Genomic DNA, 19,896 nt, shown 5'->3' with positions numbered 1-19,896 from the left:
AGTGGTTGTACTTGTGACATTGTCAGTGACGGAGCCACATGGGGCCTAGGGTGGTCACGTGCCTCCCCTGGATTTTTTAATATTGTTTTTTTTTACGTATGTATATAAATAAAATTTTAAACAAAAATAATATTTAGAATAAAATGTCAAGGGCATTTTTAAATTTATGAAAACAATAGTGATTGTTTTATTGAAAATGAAGTGATTACAACAAATTATATTTTTATGTATGAAAATTTTATGAAAAAATCTCAATATAATGGTAATATCCATCATTATTGATATGCAAATATAATTCATCTCACTATATATATGTAAAAATTACTAAGAGTGTTAGTTATATTTGCATGTGGATTTCACCCTTCACATGTTGCCTTACTATTGGTTGGTAATATCATATGTCAATAATGACGTGATATCACTATTATATGAAATTTTTACTTAAATTTTGTAAAAATTTTATTTATCTTACCATTATATAATTTATTTTAAGACTTAAATATATAACTGTTTTTACATTGTCCATGATACACTAGTTACACACAATACTTTCTTTTCAATTTTACTTGTAGTTAATTGTAAAATTTTATGTGAAATACTTTTGTAATAATTTATTTAAGTTTTTGTATTTAATATTAATTCAAAAATTATTATTATCTTCATGTTGTTGGTTATGGGAAAAATATTAAAGTTATAATCAAGAAGTGTCCCTTCTGATTTAATTTCCTGGCTCCGCCATTGGGCATTGTCATCAAATATTTATAACTAGTTAAGGTTTCTATATGTTTATATGTATGCCTCTCTATCTAGTTTTGTCATAGTTTCGTTTTTTGGTTTATGCTCTCAAGTAGTTCTACTGTACATAAGAGAGCTTGGCTCAAAACAAAAAAACTGATGCCATAGAAGCTAAAAGAGAAAAAAAAAAAAAAAAAAAAAAAGATTTAGCTGATAATATGATGGATTATCAAGTTATCATACATCAAATACTAACCAATATCACTCATATAAATTATTGAGCAACGGGAAAAATGTTTCATTCATATTTATTTCACTCTCATCATATATTAATCTAAAACTTAATCTGATGGTGTAATGGTATTAATGACACATTGGTTAGATGCAAAACTAAAACTTAATCAATGTATGTAGCTAATGGGAAATATGAATAATCTTTATTATGAGGCAAACAAAAATTTACTAGTAGAAAGTGATTAAAAAAAAAAAAAACACAATACTAGCAACAATCTTCTAGTATAATAAAAATGTGACCAAGCTTGCGCTCCTTCAAACGTCTTCGTATGACCTGAAATCACAAACATGAGCTAGCTAGCGTGTGTGTGCCGGAAACCCCTCTGATGCCTAAGTTAACAAATAAGATCAACAAGGAGGAAAAGTTTTGTGAATTCGCGATTAGTGATTGCAATACCCGGAATTAGGTATGGTTTTCGCATGGTAGAGTCCTTGTAGGACTCTAATTCTTTTTCATAGAGTCCTCTTAGAAATCACACTCCTAAAGGATAACGTTCATCCTTTCACACCCTCATCACCGCAAGCTAAATGAGATGGCATAACTCTTTGCACGGTTTCTAGCCGAGCAACCGAACTACATTAGCCTTGTTGGTATTTGACTCAGCTATGCAACCTGCAGCGCCATGCAAATCTTGCTCGGCGCGCCAGTATGCTAACGTTGTGTGTCCATTCACTTAGCCCGGTCAAAGCGTTGCCCACTCACTTTTGACCGATCTTCTTGGGTAGCTTGGTTTGATCTTGAACACTACTGGGAAGTAGCTTGGTCCGTTCTTGAACGCCACTTCTTTTGTAGTTCGGTCCCAGAACACTAATGTATTCAGTCAAACTCATTTGACCGGTTTCAACCTCCACACGGCCCAAACCAAGTAATCTCCAGTGCATAGCCTAGCTCGCTTCAAGAGCTTGATTTAGCCCGGTCCAATTATCGCGGCATAAATTCCCCTCTCATATAGCTAATGGGAAATATGAATAATCCTTATTATGAGGAAAACAAGAATTTACTAGTAGAAAATGTTGAAAAAATAAAAAACACAAAAAAATTTCTAGAATAATAAAAAAATCCCAAACTGCAAGTTAGTATAGCAATAGCAACACAACGAAAACACACAACGTTGCACCACAAAAGGACTCCCTCTATCGATTGCAAGGGAAGGGAGTGGTCTCCTCTCAGTCTCTTCATTCTGCATTGTTTTTATTTCTTCTTCTTCTTCTTCTTTTTTTTTTTTTTTAATCATAATCAAAACGACATTGTTATACTAATTGATTGTAAACAATTTTAGCTTCCATTATGTTATACTAGTTGATTGTAAACTATTTTTTCTACTTCTTTTTTTTTTTTTTTTTTTTTTTTTTGGAGGGTTTTAAGAAATGGGGATTGTAAAGACTGTTGGTGGTGGTGAGTTTGATTGTTGTTGTTTGGTATGGAGTTCTTAGCTTGGTTTACTTTTGATTGAGTTTATTGTTAACTTTATTGTTTGGCTGAAGTTGTTAGCTTTGTGAAATAGGGAGGATGCCGGAGAGAGAAAGAATGAGAGAGAAGACTATAGGTTTTTTTTTTTTTTGTGGTGGGGGGGGGGGGGTGCTTATGTTTCATGCACTGTGTTGCAACTCAAATTGAAATTTTGGTTTTTTCAGCCACCTCATTAGAGGTGGAGTTAAGGGGTAACAAATGGGGAGAAGGTATCACCTCACCATTGTATAAAAATAAATAAATAAAAAAAAGAATTATCGTTCACATTATTTCTTAGTAGGGTGCGAGCCGACTTGATGGGTGCACTTAAAATATAAATTTTAAATTTAAATTTGTAATATATTTTTATGTTGTTTAAGTGATGAAACTGTTTTTTTAGTAAGTTAAGTGAATAGTCTTAGATTCAAGCCTTGTAGCCCTCTTTTAACTATTATTTTTTATTTTTTTCCTTTTTGGATGAAGAAATTGACCCTTGGCACAAGAAAAAAAGACCACTTGACAAAAGGAGAGAAGAAAGTTCATGGATATCAAGTAAGGTGTTCACTTTTAATAATAGTATAGATAATTTCTTACGAAGTCACATGATACAAACAGATTGTTTAAGTTTGTGTTATGTGTCACTTAGATGATTAAGTTTTAATTTTGTCAAATCCATTAATTTTTAATTTGAACTAATTTGGTTCAATTTTAAAATGAAATAATTAACAAAATGATATTGAAATGGGAAACTTGAGCTTCCTTCAAATTCAAATATGAACTTGAGAGAGCTTAAGGAGTTCGTGGAGTCCATCAAAAACTCCATTTCTATGATTTGAATCTAGGATCCTTAGTATATATCAGTTATAGTAAAAATTAAATCGATCTGATAATCATAATAATATTTTTATTTATTGTGTCTGTCTCTAATAATATAAACGACAAGTACGTTTTTTAAAATGGGCCATCCAGTTTTTTGAAAATAAATGCGATCGAATAAAAATATGACAATTATCAAATTAATTTAATTTTTTCATAGATGATATGAACAAATGATTCTACAAAATGAACGGTTCAATTTATCAAAATATAACTTGTAACGAACCCTGCAAACCCCTCAAACTATCTCAAATTTAAATTTTCGAATTTGAAAGAAACCAAACCCAAATTGAATAATGAGCAAGCATAAAATGAGTCAAATCAATGCACAAAAATTGCTGTGTCTCTCTCATTCATATTTTATTGGCATTAATTAACGGTTCAATGTATTCCCTCATATTCTGCTACAAAATTCTAAATCTCTTTACCAGCTTTAATGTTTAAAATTAAATTAACATATTCACTTCAAATTATTTAGTCTTGTTAAAAAAAGTCTATGCAGTGTTGGGACTCAATATTTTATATTGATATTTTAGTTAATAGATAATATTAGAGTTATTAATTAATAATCCGTGTACAGTATTATTCCAAGAGAAATCACAATATGTTTATTAACTTATTGGCATGTTTGATTGGGTGGATTAGAGCATGTGATTGTGATTATTAATCCGTGGGGCCAATTATTCTATGTTTGTTTTAACACTTTCGTTTAGGATTATTAATCCAATGGATAATTAATCTAACAAATTTGTAGGATTATTAATAATAGAGTAGGGGTGAGATTATTAATCTAATAGATATTAATCTAATTGGATAATGAATATCACACTAATTTAATAGGATTATTAATAGTTCACTATTAGTCTTGTGAATCAAACGTGACCCATGTGTACACACTATATTAATTTAATAGTCATATCACTCATGACAATAAAATGTAATCATTATTGTGAATAAATTTCCCAAGTTAACATCTGGTCTAGAGTCAACAATCTACCCATTAATTTTATCTTAAGAAAATCTGCCCATTAATAAGAAAAATTATTTCATAGATGTAATACTACAAATAGATCTGGACCGTCCACTCGTATAAATTTGACTTGTTCCAGCATTTCGTTGGCAGAAACGAACCAAAAACGTCATTAAAGTTGCTAGCTCAGTTTTTTTGATACATGAACTCGTCAATGCCACATGTAGAATAATTGCTCTAACAAACCCTGCTATAATTATTAAAAAAAATAATAAAAATAAGAAAGACTGCTATCTAAGTCAACATAAATTTAGTAACATTCAAAATTTTAATTGCTGGGAGGCAAGTTGAATTTTATTCTCATGACTTCACTGTCATTACTTGAAGAGTTATGGACGGCAGAGAAAGCAACTCAGTAACAAATTAATAGATAAAATATACTTATATGTAAGTATGGATTCTGGTTAATTTGATCATTTAAATTTTAATTTTGTTAATTTCATCTTTGAAATTTTTAATTTGAGCAAATTAGTATAATTTTAAACGATGGTTTAAATTGTTATCAGAATAATTATAAATTTCAACTATGGTACCAAAAATATTTATTTTGTCTCATTTTGGTTTCCAAAATTTCAATTTTGCCCCTCAATATTGTAAGTTTATATTTCATGTTTGATCAATGCTTCGGGATCAAATTGATAAAATAAAAAACTTTAAGAACCAAAGTGACACGGAACATATACTCTTTACGGACCGTAGGTGTATTTCATTAGCCATTAATTGTTTAGACAACTCATTTGGAATTGGACCAATGTAACGCCCCAAATTTTTAGCCCAAATGATAATGTAACAATCATGGCTCTCTTAAAGGAAAACCAAATATAACTTCACATACTTGTATTACATAATAATAATAGTTCCTCATGCGATATTATATTGATTCAACAACAAGTAAATAACCAAATAAACACCCCTAAGGGTTTACAATCTTCCAAGGCTTAAGCCCGGTACACAAAATGGTTATTCAAACCCATACATACATAACTCTTGGCTTACAAATAGGATCACAGCAAATGAGAACTTTAGTGCTCTCAACACACACATTTCCACGCCCTCAATCAGGCAGATTCACCACATCTTATCCTACACAAAAATCCGGTAGGGTGAGCATAAAGCCCAGTAGGAAATCCTTAACAAAGTATATATATTTTATACAAGTCTCAAAAGATGAATACACATGACATGCCATGCCATGCCTTTTTCAAAATAAAACATGTCTTCATCTTTTGAAAACCATCATGCTCAATGATGTTATGCAACTTCAACTGTTCAAAATTTATCAATTTAATTAAAGAGGGTGATAAATACATCTCTGGTAATCCCTAGGTCGATGTCTGCAAGTAGACTATACGAGTACTACCAATTGTCATTTTTACCGGTATTAACCAGATGGCTCGACACCTATTCGCGTGACTTTTTAGTCTTTCACCAAGGACACTCAGGCCAACACAAGGCCGACCCAAACAACCTAGGACAGACCTTAAACATGGCAAAGTGAGCACAAAACCTTCACAAGGCTAAGCCTAAAACATGCTAGAACAAAGGCTAACAACCTAAGGCATATTAAGGCAATAACAAGGCATTACATGGTAGGTATCCTAAGCATGCACGGTGTACCAAAACCATCACACAACAAGGTTATATCATGGCATAATAAACATGGAAAACAGCCAAGATATGATCAATACACATTCTAACATGATGCTCTCTCAAGAGGCCAAAAAGGGTCCCTTTCAAGGACAACAAGGAGAGGGGGTGGCCCTCCCCTTTTGGAGACTTCAAGGCACCATCTCCGCCACTGAAATCCCTCAAGATTTCAGTGGTGAAGAGGCCCAAACGCCAAAGTCTCGAAACTTGCACAAAATAGCACAAAATGAGGCCTTTCAAGGCCTAAGAGGGGTCAAACACCTCCAAACCACAAAACACTCTAAACAAACAATTTAGAGGGCCTAAAAACAAAACTTTTTTGTATTATACACCAAGATCAAAAACGATTTTAAGACAGGTAGAAATACAATGCAAGATTGGGGAATAAAGAGGCAAAATTGTTATCATTGAAGACCCCTTCACAAATGGTGCTCCAACAGCTCCTTCTAGGTTGAAAACAGCTCCAAAACTTCAAAACCAACCTCTTAGAACCTCAGTAGCTAAGTGAAGGTGAAACACTATGTGTTTATGTGCAATAGTAAGACACAAATGCACTTAAACACACACAAGAGGGAGATATAGAGATAGAAAGTGTATGGTTTCTAACCCTAGAACTCAAAACCCTAAAAATGGCTGTCTAAAAATATCTCAAGTCTCTCAAGTGTCTAACCTAAAGCCAAGAGAGAAGGCTCTCTCTTATAGAGCTTCTTGTCTTGTAAAGCTTAAAAGACAAGCTTCCAAAGAGGGAGATCCCTCCATACACGTGTATGGAGGGGAGCAAAAAGCAAGACAGCTGTGATAAAATATCTGCAAAAGTAGATGCACAGTAGTCGGCCGGCCAAAAATGTCATTTTGACAAAATTTAGTGCCGACCGGCAACATACATTGCCGATGGCAGCAAAAACCAGCCGGTGGCTTTTAGCCACTGCCGGTGGTGTGTGGGGATGCCTCACAAAGCATTCCCTGCCCCTCCAAGGCAAAACACAAGTGTTTGGTGCAAAACCAGACACAAAACGGTCAAGTTCGGAGATCCTGAGGCAAGGCGCGCGTAGCCGAGACCTCTGGGAACTCCAAACGAACACAAACAGGGGTAATCACCAAGTGTTCCAATGGTGACGTCCAAGTCTTGTGGACGGTCAAAAATGGGGTGTCTACAGTTGCCCCTCTTTGACAGAACTCGAAAGTCATAACAATGACGGGAGTGAATGTCAAAGCCCAGAGACGACCCATTTTTGACAAGGCCGAAGACTCAGACAAACATGCAAGACAAACAAGATATGCGCCCGACGGCAGGGGTAAAATGCAAGACAATGCACGACGCCGAGCATAATTTATGATCATGCAAAGAAAGCTGTAACGAAGCATAACATGCGACAGTTTTAAGCTAGCATACACCAAACTACACTACAATGCAGAAAGAATGTAAGAAAATTATGTAATTCTCGATACGTCTCACTCGGAGGATACAATACCTGTGCGGCTCGTCTGGTTGCACCAGCCTCAAATGAACCGTACATACAATATCGTGCCTGAAAAGAAAGCAAACTTAACAGGTACAGTATTGTTAGCAACATGCATGACAATGCAAAAATGGATGCGAGATGATATGCAGTATATACAAAACAATGTATAATTAATGCAAATGAAGATGCAATGTAATTGAAATAATGCAAACTATATGCAAAGCAATCGAATTACAATCCAATCGTGAGTGGTTCGAAACCACACAAATGTCAAATAGATTGATGGAGGTAACAAGTCTGTCTACCATAGAACGGTCAACTGAACTATGAGCATTGTAGACAGACACAAGAACAAGTATTGGGGGGGAATGACATAAGTGGGGAAACGACCCGCTGGAGAAAGGACAATGATCCTAATGCTGGATGCAAAAATTACGCTACAATGTAATATATATATGGATATGCTGGGGAGATGAAATGGATATGGCACGCGGGCCAAACCAAATCTTGCCTAGGTAAGGCATGTACGCATACAAGCCACGTCTAACATAGAACGGTCCACTGAACTATGTTTTGACACAAGAAGTATGGGCACATACCAGACCAAGCTCAACACGGAAAGGCACGAGCCGTAGATGGAAGGTGATGCGATGAATGCACGCGATCTATAATGCAATAGATATGGCACGCAGGCCAAACCAAATCTTGCCTAGGAAAGGCATGTACGCATACGAGCCATGTGTAACACAGAAAAGGTGCCGCAACCCTCAAACCAACATACCAGCGTGGAATAGGCGCGTACACATGCAGAACTGTGTTTTAACGTGAAAAGTAAGGGCACATACCAGACCAAGCTCAACATGGAAAGGCGCAAGCCATAGATGGAAGGTGATGTAATGAATACACACGATCTGTAATGCAATGGATATGGCATGCAGGCCAAACCAAATTTTGCCTAGGAAAGGCATGTACGCATACGAGCCATGTTTAGCACAGAACGGTCCACTGAACTATGCTTTGACACGAGAGGTATGGGCACATACCAAACCAAGCTCAATCATGGAAAGGCGCGAGCCATAGATGGAAGGTGATGCAATGAATGCATGCAAACTACCATGCAATATTTACAAATATGCAATGGAATGGATATTTACAAAATGCATGACAATGCAGTATGATGCGATCTACTGGGGAAAATGCAATGGATGCATGCAAGCTATAATGGAAATGCATGACAATGCACTATGATGCAACGACTATGATTGCAACTTTCCCTATCTTACCAACAGGGCGATATACTAGGTTGGTTCAGTATCCAGAACTGAGGCGTAGACATGCCGCCTCAATCTATGGGGCTTCCATACAGATTTCAAGCCGAGGATACACCCCTGGGTATTTAAACCAGACTTTAGTCTCGGAACTCCCGAACCTTTGCGTTCTAGGCATAAGCCGTTCGAACTCTAGTTTCCACCGTCCCAGTTGGTCTTCTCGGAACTCACCGCAAACATAGGCAGGTGGCTTTACCAGACCACCAAAAGTCGTTCGGGCACGACAAACACCAAAGGAATTGCACCTTCCGTGGATTTAGGGTCTCCTAGACCGTGTAGATTGCACAAGAAATGCATAACAATGCATATGAACTACACACATCAATATGCTGAAGGTTTCGCACCTTCCAAGGATTTAAGATCTCCTAGACCGTGGCGATACCTGTGGCTTAAGACACGCATGGCAATGCAACCGAACTGCACACATCAATGTGCCGAAGGTTTTGCACCTTCCAAGGATTTAAGGTCTCCTAGACCGTGTAATACCTGCGCGGTTCGTCTGGTTGCACCAGCCTCAAATGAACCGTACATACAATATCGTGCCTGAAAAGAAAACAAACTTAACAGGTACAATATCGTTAACAATATGCATAATAGTGCAAATGAAAGCGAGACAACGCGGGTCGCAAGGAATGTAAGACAATGCAAATGAGGCACGCATGCTAATGCAAATGAGGCACGATGCAAATAAAACAAATGAGACAATAAGGTGCAAAATGATGCAAGTGTGACACGCATGCCACAGGAAATGTAAAATGATACAAATGAGGCACGCGTGCCTCATAAGATGCAAAATGATGCAAGTGTGACACGCATGCCACACGGAGTGTAGATTTTGACAATTGGACTTATACACTACAGGAAGCCAGTTCGTATTCAAAACAATGCAATGTACTAACAAGTATAAGTGAGGTGCGCAAGATAGCGCGATAGGATGCATGGAAAATGCAAGTAAGGTGCACAAAACAGTGCGATGCGCAAGAAAGCACGAGTGATTGAAATGCAATGCACAAAACAGTGCGATGCGCTAAACAGCGCGATTGAATTGCAATGCACAAAACAGTGCGATGCGCTAAACAGTGCGATTGAAATGCAATGCACAAAACAGTGCGATGCGCTAAACAACGCGAGTGACTTGCAATGCACAAAACAGTGCGATGCGCTAAACAGCGCGAGTGACTTGCAATGCACAAAACAGTGCGATGCGCTAAACAGCGCGATTGACTTGCAATGCACAAAACACTGCGATGCGCTAAACAGCGCGATTGAAATGCAATGCACAAAACAGTGCAATGCGCTAAACAACACGATTGAAATGCAATGCACAAAACAGTGCGATGCGCTAAACAGCGCGATTGAAATGCAATGCACAAGACTGTGCGATTGATATGCGATGCACAAGACAGTGCGATTGATATGCGATGCACGTGGGGCAACTTTTGAATTTCGTAAAAGCCAAAAGGATACGAAAAGGATACACCTTGCACGAATTCGAGCGCCACGCACAGAAGACACGACCCGAGGTCAAAACGAAGGCCGGTTGAGCGTCGGAGATACACTTTCTTGCACTTTCTTGAGCTATGAAGACCAAAAACTACTCATATGGCCTGAACAAGGCTGTGGGAACACCACCGGCCGGGAGGGGAAGCCACCGGCTGTCCACCGGCTGAAAAATAATTCCATCGGCACAATATTCTGCCGGCCGGCACAAAATGTTGCCGACCGGCAAAAAGTTGCTGAGTCGGGGCAGATTCGACATTTCACCACGGGTGTTTTAAAATAGGGTTTCTAAACCCTATTCTTCACTTCCTTCTCTGCCGAAAACCCACACTTTCTCTCTCTAGAGTGCTCTCCTCTCCTCTTTCCTCCGTTTCTTCGCGTTCTACGCCCGTTTCGTCGTCGGATTTGCGATTTTCTTCGCGTTTCGGACATTTTCAACCGAACAAATCTTTGTTTCGGTGCCTCTTTTTCCGTTCGCACCTTTTTGGGGTTTGTTCCCCTCGCTTTCCTCTTGATTTCCGTGCTCTTTTAACATCCCGGCCTCTTCGGCCATTTTCGACCTTCCCAGAGTTGACTTTCCGGTTGACTTTCCATATTCTAGCCCGGTTTTCCTTCCTCCGGCTTTTTTCTCATCATTCTTGATATGGCGGATGACATTTCACGCGGTGGGACTCCCCCGGATCACGAGATGGATCCCGGGGTCGAGCTCCTACCCTTGAGCGACCGCCCGTTCGACCCGGCGACCTACCGGCTGGCGATCCATGTTCTGCCCCCAGACGGACTGCGCCAGTTCAGGAGTTTCGAGAGGCACGTGCCACCCGAGCTATTACTGTGTGAGCCTACCTCCCACCTATCCTTCGACGCTTCTGAGGTAACTCTCTTTCTCTGCTTTACTTTCTGCAATGTAGAACTTCTTAACTGTCAACTGCCATAACCGATTACAGTCGATACTCTGTATATTGTAGTTGATTGCAAATGCACTTGCAACTGATTATCTGTTTAGGACTCACACGTGCACACACACTGCACTAGCCTTGAACCACTCAACACACGGCACACACCGTATTCCACTGCAAACACCGGCACCCGATATCTGCTTGAGTCTGAACATATGCACACATGCTATATTGAACTGAACCATCCGAACACGCTGACGGATCACACGTTGTAGTTCACTGTAAGCACACCGGCACCCGGTATTTGTTTAAATCTGTCAAACTTGCACACACGCTACATCTACTCTGAACCACCCAAACACGTTGACGCATCACACGTTGTAGTTCACTGTAAGCACACCGGCACCCGGTATTTATTTAAATCTGTCAAACTTGCACGCATGCTACATCTATATGCTTCTTAGAACTGCATTTTGAATATTGCCTTGCAATTGTTGTTTTCTGTTTACAGGGAGATTCCCATACCATTCGCGGGTATGGGAACACCGGCGCCCGGGACTGGTACGCTGAGCTTCCCGATGCGGTCCGTCGCATCGTGGACCAAGCGAGTTTTGGCGCATTCTGCAGAGGACTCTCCAGGCTTACTACATGCAGACCTCTACTCGCCGCTTTGGTGGAGAGGTGGTGGGACACCACCGATTCATTCCATCTCTCCGCGGCAGGGGACATGACGATGACCCCTTACGATTTCTCGATGCTTACAGGCATCGGGGTAGGGGGTGATCCGATCCCCTTTGATACCGACATGGACGAGTGGACTGCCGCGCAGATCTACTTGCTCGGTGAGGTGCCACCCCTCGCTCGCCCAGGTTACGTCCGATATTCCTGGTTCGAGGTGCAGTTCCGGGTCCAGCCCACCTTTGTTGATGCAGCCCCGATGACACCGGAGGCCGTGGAGAGGTACGCTCGCGGCTTCCTCATGTTTTTGTTTGGGACGACTATTTTCGCCGACCGGGCGAACACCGTGCCTCTCTGCCTACTCAGCGCACTGGTGGACGTCCGAGGCATCTTGCATTACGACTGGGGTGGCGCCGCTCTGGCTACTCTCTACGGATAAGTGAGCCCGACCTCCCGCGGCAGCGGACAGTTGCTCGGAGGCTACTGGCGGGTCTGGGAGGTACGTTTCTTCTCTGCTTTTCATTTCTGTTTTTCTATATTTTCTGTACTCTGTACACTGCACACACTGTAGTCTGCTTTATACTTGCTGTATACTGTACACACGGCACACACATACACTCTGCTTTTCACTGACTGTACACTGCTCACACTGCACATTCTGCACAATACACTGCACAACACACGGCCCTGCTATTTCTACTTTTACTCTATATTCTGCTTTATCTGATAAATGCACTGGTATTTACCTTGCAGTTGTGGGTTTATGCCTACTTTCCTAGGCTCGCACCCGTACCGGTCACGGAGATCCCTCTGGTCGTCCCCTTTTCGCGTCGCTTTGACGGGAGATGCACCCGGAGGCCGCGAGAGACTTTCAGCTTCTTCCGCCATTTCTTCGACACCATCACGGCCGCGGAGGTATGTTTTACTTGCAGTTCATTTAAGCTTCGCCTTTCCACTGCATATTTCAATAACAGTAGATAACAAACTGTGTTGCATTTTCAGATCACCTGGCAGCCTTAGGCTCCTTTGCCAGCCGTGACGCGGGATCGGTTTGCCGGTGCCGATGAGACCTCGCGTTTCCGGATCTTGTTGGAGGGCCCGGTCTGTCGGGCTTGGTACCTGGGTGAGCGTTTCTTACGCCAGACCCTAGGGTTACCGAAGCAGATAGTCCCGGTTCACCCTCCCGAGGATATGAGGGAGACCGAGAGGCTCACCACTGAGCAGATGGCCAACTATACCATCGGCTGAGAGGCGACCCGCTTCAGAGGTATCGGCGACTACCGAGAGTACGTGCAGACATACCTTATGCGGCCTCTGAGCGGCGGCCGTCGGGTTGAGGGAGCTAGGCCTGCGGCGCCAGCGGCGAGGACAGAAGCTGGAGCTGGAGCTGGAGCTGGAGCTTCGAGGAGGGCCCGAGTCCGTGGCAGGGGCGGAGTTCAGGGGGGACAGGGGACTGGTTGGCCTGTTCTACCCACTTCACTGACTTTCCGAGGGCAGGATGGGGCGACCTATCAGATCCCCTTCGCCCCTCCGCCGGCTGATCACGAGTTTGTCGGTGTCCTCGACTTGCCTCCGGTATGTATTACTGCGTTTTTGTACAGTCATTTCATTTCAGTTTATTTGATATTCCACAGAATGTTGATGCATCTGATATTTTGCAGGCTTCTTCTGAGTACACCCGACAGTCATTGGAGATGAATGCCTCCATAATGGGGATGCTACAGCGGACCTTTGATCTCCTGGCCCTCTACAGCATTCCGGTATGTTTTTCTGATCACGGCCTCAAATCACTCACAAGCTGATTCACGTAATCTGATGCACGACACAACACCTGATACACTGATCTCACAGCGTCCGATACACTGCATACATTGCATTCTGTACTGTACTCTGTACTGATAAACTGCCCACGACATTCACACACTGTACTCATACACTGCATTCTGCACTGATAAACTGTCCACAGCATTCACACACTGTACTCATACACTGCATTCTGCACTGATAAACTGTCCACAGTATACTGATGCATTTGTCTTTTGTGTATTTTTTTTCAGCCTCCCTTCCAGATTCCCGGGGTAGGAGGTGCTCCAGCTGGACCTTCCGTCCCTGCCCGAGGGAGAGATGAGGAGGGCCGAGTATTCCCCCGCACCAAGGCGGGGCGCACTTATGCCGGGAGTAGTTCACGGGCTCCCGTCCCTGATGATGACGATGACGAGTCAGAGGCGGAGGCAGAGTCGGAGGCAGAGTCATCGGAGGAGGAGACCGGAGGCGGCACTAGCTCGGGCTCCGACGACGATGTTGATGATGCTCCTGGTCCTTCGTCCAGGAAGAGGACCAGGACAGACTGATAGCCCTCAGAGTCGCTGGACATAGATATAGATTTTTGTCGTTTTTCTTCTTTCTTGTACTTTTCCTTTTTGTTTGCTAGTCAGGATACTTTGTACTGCCGCAGGCAGATTTTTGTTCCCAAAACTTGTGTACTTGAAAAAGATTATGAAATGAACAAACTTTTTTGCTTAAAAAGTGTTACATTTACATATCTCATGTATTGCATCGCATCATGTTACACTTCAATGTAAATGGAATATGATTTGTTGTCCGAATGTTGAACACTTGCACTGTAATAATCAGATAACTAAACAGCCAACAGCAAAATTGCCCAAGCAGCCCACTGCCTGATTCTGGACATACACAGCCTTTACTCTGTTGGGTATTAATCTGCATACAGCCCAAAACACAGCATTCGGTTCATTCTGCACACAGCAAATTCTGAGCGAACGGCCCAATCTGACAAGACGGAGCTCAAAGACGGAACCGGTTGGAGTTGAAGCATGCTCAAATATAGAGAATGGCACAGCATTCTGAGTATAAATGATTTTTGAAATTAAATAAGGGTTTTTCAAACCGGGGTATTGAGCCTACAACTGAACACAGCAGGGAGGACTCAAACAAAAGGGTACACGACCTAAACGCAATGAGGCACGCTCGGAAAAGACCTAAAACAAAGGTTGAGGTAAACAAAACAAAAGACACGACATACAGACGCGTTAACGAAGATGGGGGACCTCTGATCACGAGGAGCCAGTTTCTCTGGATATTGTCTCCCACCCTCTCTGATTTGTGATTCTCACATCTCTCGACCCTCAAGCTCGGATTTTCTCTCAAAACCCTATTCTCACTTTTCTCTCAACTTACACCTCTCTATTCTTTATTCTCTCATTTTTCGTCCCTCCCCAAGGTGATTAATGAATGAATAGGAAGTTGCGGGTTCATGCCCAATGCCGTTAGCTCATAGCTATTTCTTCTGGCGGGTAGAGTGCTCTTCTGGAAAGTATGTTGACGACGGGGGAAAGACAGAACGCTTGGCTCAACTGTGCCCCTAGTTCATCATTTTAACCATTCTTTGTTTTTGCTTTCTACTAAAACAGTTTTGATCAAAATGAGAGTCGGATTAACGTACTTATTCGATTTTTGATTTGAAAACCATGCAAGTTAGGCTGTAAGCACTGAAAATTTTCCCTTTTGGGTCCAAGAAAATGGTCCAGTTTTGGAAAATGGAATAGCTTTCGAGAAAATTGTCAACCTCAGTAAAAATTTTCAAAAACTATTTTGCAAACAGTCAACGCTCAACGAGCATGGAACTTACTCTTTGAGATGCACAACCTCGGATCGGAGGCAATAGAAAATTGCCCCTGGCTTAAAGGGGGGTGGATGGATGGCAACGGAAAGTTGCCCCTGGTTTGAATGGCGTCTCGCGACGGCTCGTGGCAACGGAAAGTTGCCGCTTGTTTGGATGATACCGCAGCAGTCCGCAAACAGTCTTCATTGGCGGTGGTCGAACTCTTGGACACAGAGATGACGAAGATGGTCACAACAAATATATGGACACAGTCACCTTGGAGGCGTTGGCGACTGGACTTTGGGATGAAATCGAAACCATTGCATGGACTGAAACGCTGTGAAAGCGTTGGGGCCTGGACTTCAAGATGAAGTTGCCTACGTATCCCAAACATGGGAATCAAGCCTTACGTAGTTCCGGTCAAGGTACACTCGGGTATTTTAACCTTCACTTTTCAGGCTCTAACTTTTGCCAAGGCACCCGATGCGGGTTTTCGACCTTGCGAGCTTCTTTTCTCTTCTTTTTTGTTCTTTTGTTCATTTTTTTTCTTTTCTTTTTCACATTTTTTCCTGTTCTTTTCTTTTCTTTTCTGTATTTTTTTGCTTGCTTTTTTTTATTCTTTTTTTCTCTTGCTCTCACTTTTGCCTGGATCGCCCTTCCGGGTTTTGGGCCCAGCGAGCCTCTCAAAGGGTAAAAGTGTAACAAGTCCATGCCGAATGGTTTTTGAAGTTGAAGCCTCTCTGTGTCTGGGAGAACGGCTGTTGCAATGATTTGCAGACGAACCCATCATGGTCGCTCCGCGAGCTCTTTCAGGTGAGATCTACTCTTTTGACTCGACTCTGGTGCCTCTTGTTCAAGGGTTGCTTCAAAACTGGCCATGCGGGCCTTCTCTGACGGTCGACCGTTGAATGTTCTGAATGAGTTCGAGGTTCAAGACAACAGGTCGAATCTCGAGGCTGAGAGCGATCCTAAGCTGCACAATCTCAAGAGCGATTCCACGCAGGTCTTCACAAGGCCGTGTAAAACATTTGTTTTTGAAAGTTTTTAAGAAAGCGATGAATCGCTCGCGCTGAAGATAGTGTGGAACCAATCTGGATCAAGCTAGGATCCTTCTCAGTACTTACGCTGACAAACGTGGTTTCATTCATTAAAAGGCTTAGCATGCCTCTCCTTTCTCTCAAAATGATCAAAATTTTGCAAAACCCGAGGAATTCCTTCCTCTTCGTTTTTATCACCGCAGTGTTCGAAAGAGGTTTTTGAAAAAAACTTAGGTTAATGCAATGAGTTTGGCGCGCAGGAGAGCAGGCGAGATGTACTGTCAGCCCAATCAAATTCTCTGGCACTTATACTGAAAGCAAGCATGAAAGTGAGATAGCAACAGCTGTTTCATTCAGATTTGTTGGTATAACTGGCCCCTCGGCAGAAACAGACTCAAAAAACAAGAACAGGTAATTACAAGGCAAAACGGTGTTCGGGACAACAACCCCAGAATCACTTGGTATTCTATACAAGGGGGACTGACTCGCTACAACAAGACAAACCTTTAAGCAAAAAGACTGACTCAAGACAAAGAGACAGGCTCAAAATAAAAGACTGACTCGATACCCAAGCCAGGATTTACAAAGCTAGCATTCACAAAAGCTCAAAAATGCGTGCCAAACGCCACATTCAAAATATATCCAGATGCCGCCCGCAGGTGGTTCACTTTCTGATTACATACTTGCAGTATCTGTGTCCTCAAAATCCAATAATTGGGTGGTAACGGACTTGGTTGAGGTAGGCGGGAGGATAACCTCGTTGTCAATCAAATCTTGCACCTCATGACGGAGGCGGAAGCAATTGTCGGTGGCATGGCCTGTCTGCTGGTGGTACGCGCAGTACTGTGCAGCATCATGCGCAGCGGGGAGATTCTTCGGGAGAGGCCGAGGCTCCAAGGGTTTAAGGTGCCCCCTCTTGGCAAGGATCTGAAGTGCCTTGGACAAAGGCATGTAGAGAGCATGAAAGGTCCTGCGCCCCCGGGGCAGGTACTTTGGAGTCTGAGCGCTCTTACTAGCCGCACAAGCGAAAGGGTCGGCAGGCGCCACCTTAGCTTTCTGATCTTTCCCGGGTGCAGGGGCGGGAACAGGAGGAACTGTTCTGGCATGACGGGTCCTATCCCAATTTTTTGACTGGCTTGAACTACCCTCAGGTGGATTAGGGAAAGCATCCTCCACAGTCTTTGCCACAACTGCGGATATCTGTTGTTTGTTCATCCCTCCAGCTTTCAAAGCCTCGACTGCCCACAGCAGTTCTTCAATGGGATCGACATCTGCCTTTATTTTGTCTTTTCCTCTGGCCTCAGCCTGATCGAGGGTTTGAGTTGATGTTGATATGTCATTTCCATAGCAGGAGGCCATCTCCGGTTGGCTAAGTTCAATCACAATTCGCCCCAACAGCGGGGGCTCCTGGGGTACAAAACTCCCGGCATATGGTGCGGTTGGCGGTGAAGCTGACATTCCGTAGTCGAGATCCGCCACAGACCTCTGGAGATCACCTATCATCCCCATTAGTTCAAATGTAGTAGGCTCGCGAGCCTGGTATAGCTAGGGGGCCCAAACCGGGTGCACGACAGGCGACCTGGGTGGATGTGACACATCAATATCGGTCTCACCTTGCAGAGTGATCCCTTGCTCTAATGCAGCCGTCATAACCACGATCTCTTCTGAATTCTATGTCATCATAAGTTCTGCCTCAACAAAGGGGGAGCACTAGCTATTCTGCACCAGCTGTCCGAACTGAAAGAGACAACAAACAGCATTTCAGCCCAAACAGATCAAACACGGGTGTAGCTGAACAACTGTACTCTACTGCTGATCACTGTTCCCAGAAATCACTGTCCCAAAAACCGAACCCGATACCCGCAGATAACTGATTCTCATAACTGACACTGATGTCCTCAGGTCTGATACTCAATCTTGCAAACTGATATGCATTTTCCCTGTAGAAATACACTCTAAAAGCACATAGCAAGTGAAGAGAGCCAAAACACCCCTATGTTGGGGTAGGGTTTCCCTGTCCTATTTTGTCAGGAGCTAGGGTTTTTACTATGCATGCAGCAGTTTTCAAACAACCTAACATTGGGTAAGCAACCTGTCCTAACTTGGAATGGTCACTATGGATCCGAATATGCACTAGGTCGAATGGTCAAAAGGGTGCTCCGGTAAAACCGGGGTTTGTGTTCCCATACTGTCAGAGCCCATAACCGGTCAGCCTTATGGTCATGCCTTGACAAGGCAAGCCTTCGGCAAACCGTTCAGGAATGGCAGATGGCAAACTCTGTGTTCCTAGGCGCACCAATGCACATGCAAATGCAAAGAGACACATAAATGAAATCAAAATGGGATATCACGAGTTCGAGTCAAGCTCTCTAATTTCCCCAGCAGAGTCGCCAGAAACTGTAGACGTCCCCGAACGCCCCGGGAGGGTGAGTCCCGTTCTGTTCGTTTTGGGGGTCACTACAGTTCGGGCTCGATTTGTGTCACGGTTCTTAATCTGAACCAAAGAGTCCAAATCCGGCAAATCGTTTTGAGAAACAGATTTTTGAAAAGAAGTGCCAAACATGGACTGCTTTTCCAGATACAGAGTCGCCACCTAAATATTTTTTATGGGGGAATTTAGGAAACCCTGACTCGGTGCCGAAGGCCACATGTCCGTCATCGCCGGAGTTGTCTCGGCTCGGGAGCTTGGGTACGATCAGGGAAGGTCAGCTATGAGCACCCCCTCTCGCCCGATCCGAAGATCGGCCTCTACTAATCGTGATATCCGTTTTTGAAAACTTTATGTGTTCTTATTCCGTTTATTAGCCTAGAATTACTATATTATGCGCACAGCAAACAAGTATAGACTAGATTGCCTAATTTGCAAACAAGCATTGCATATCCGTTTGTTTTGAAAAGCGCTTTGGAATTTGCTACTCGCAAGTAGGCTAAAACACGGATTTCAACGAGTTTTTCCAACTCAAACAATCCAACCTTCACCCACAGGCGTTCAAACAGTTTATCTCATATAAGCACTTAGCCACATGGTAAGCATGCTGTCATGGCAACATTCACACGCATGCGAGATGCTAAAGCATAGATACTTACATCGTACTCCGTGCCAAAAACAGGAACATGTTAGCAATCAATGCATGATCCAAGTCCATGTTAAGTGCCTAATGCATCGCATAAAAAATGTCACTAGAGTAGGCTCGGCTAGTCTATGAATGGCATGTGAAAATGCACAACTGACATGTATTCAATTCGGAATTTGAAATACAGATGTAATTAGAATGATGCGCCGAGCCCGGTGCATGCAAAGCAAATGTATGAATGCACGCATGCATTACATGAGGTATGC

The sequence above is a fragment of the Camellia sinensis genome, chromosome 11 (assembly GCF_055761805.1).
Source record: "Camellia sinensis isolate YWXY chromosome 11, ASM5576180v1, whole genome shotgun sequence".
Lineage (NCBI taxonomy): Eukaryota > Viridiplantae > Streptophyta > Magnoliopsida > Ericales > Theaceae > Camellia > Camellia sinensis.
This window is presented reverse-complemented; position numbering follows the sequence as displayed.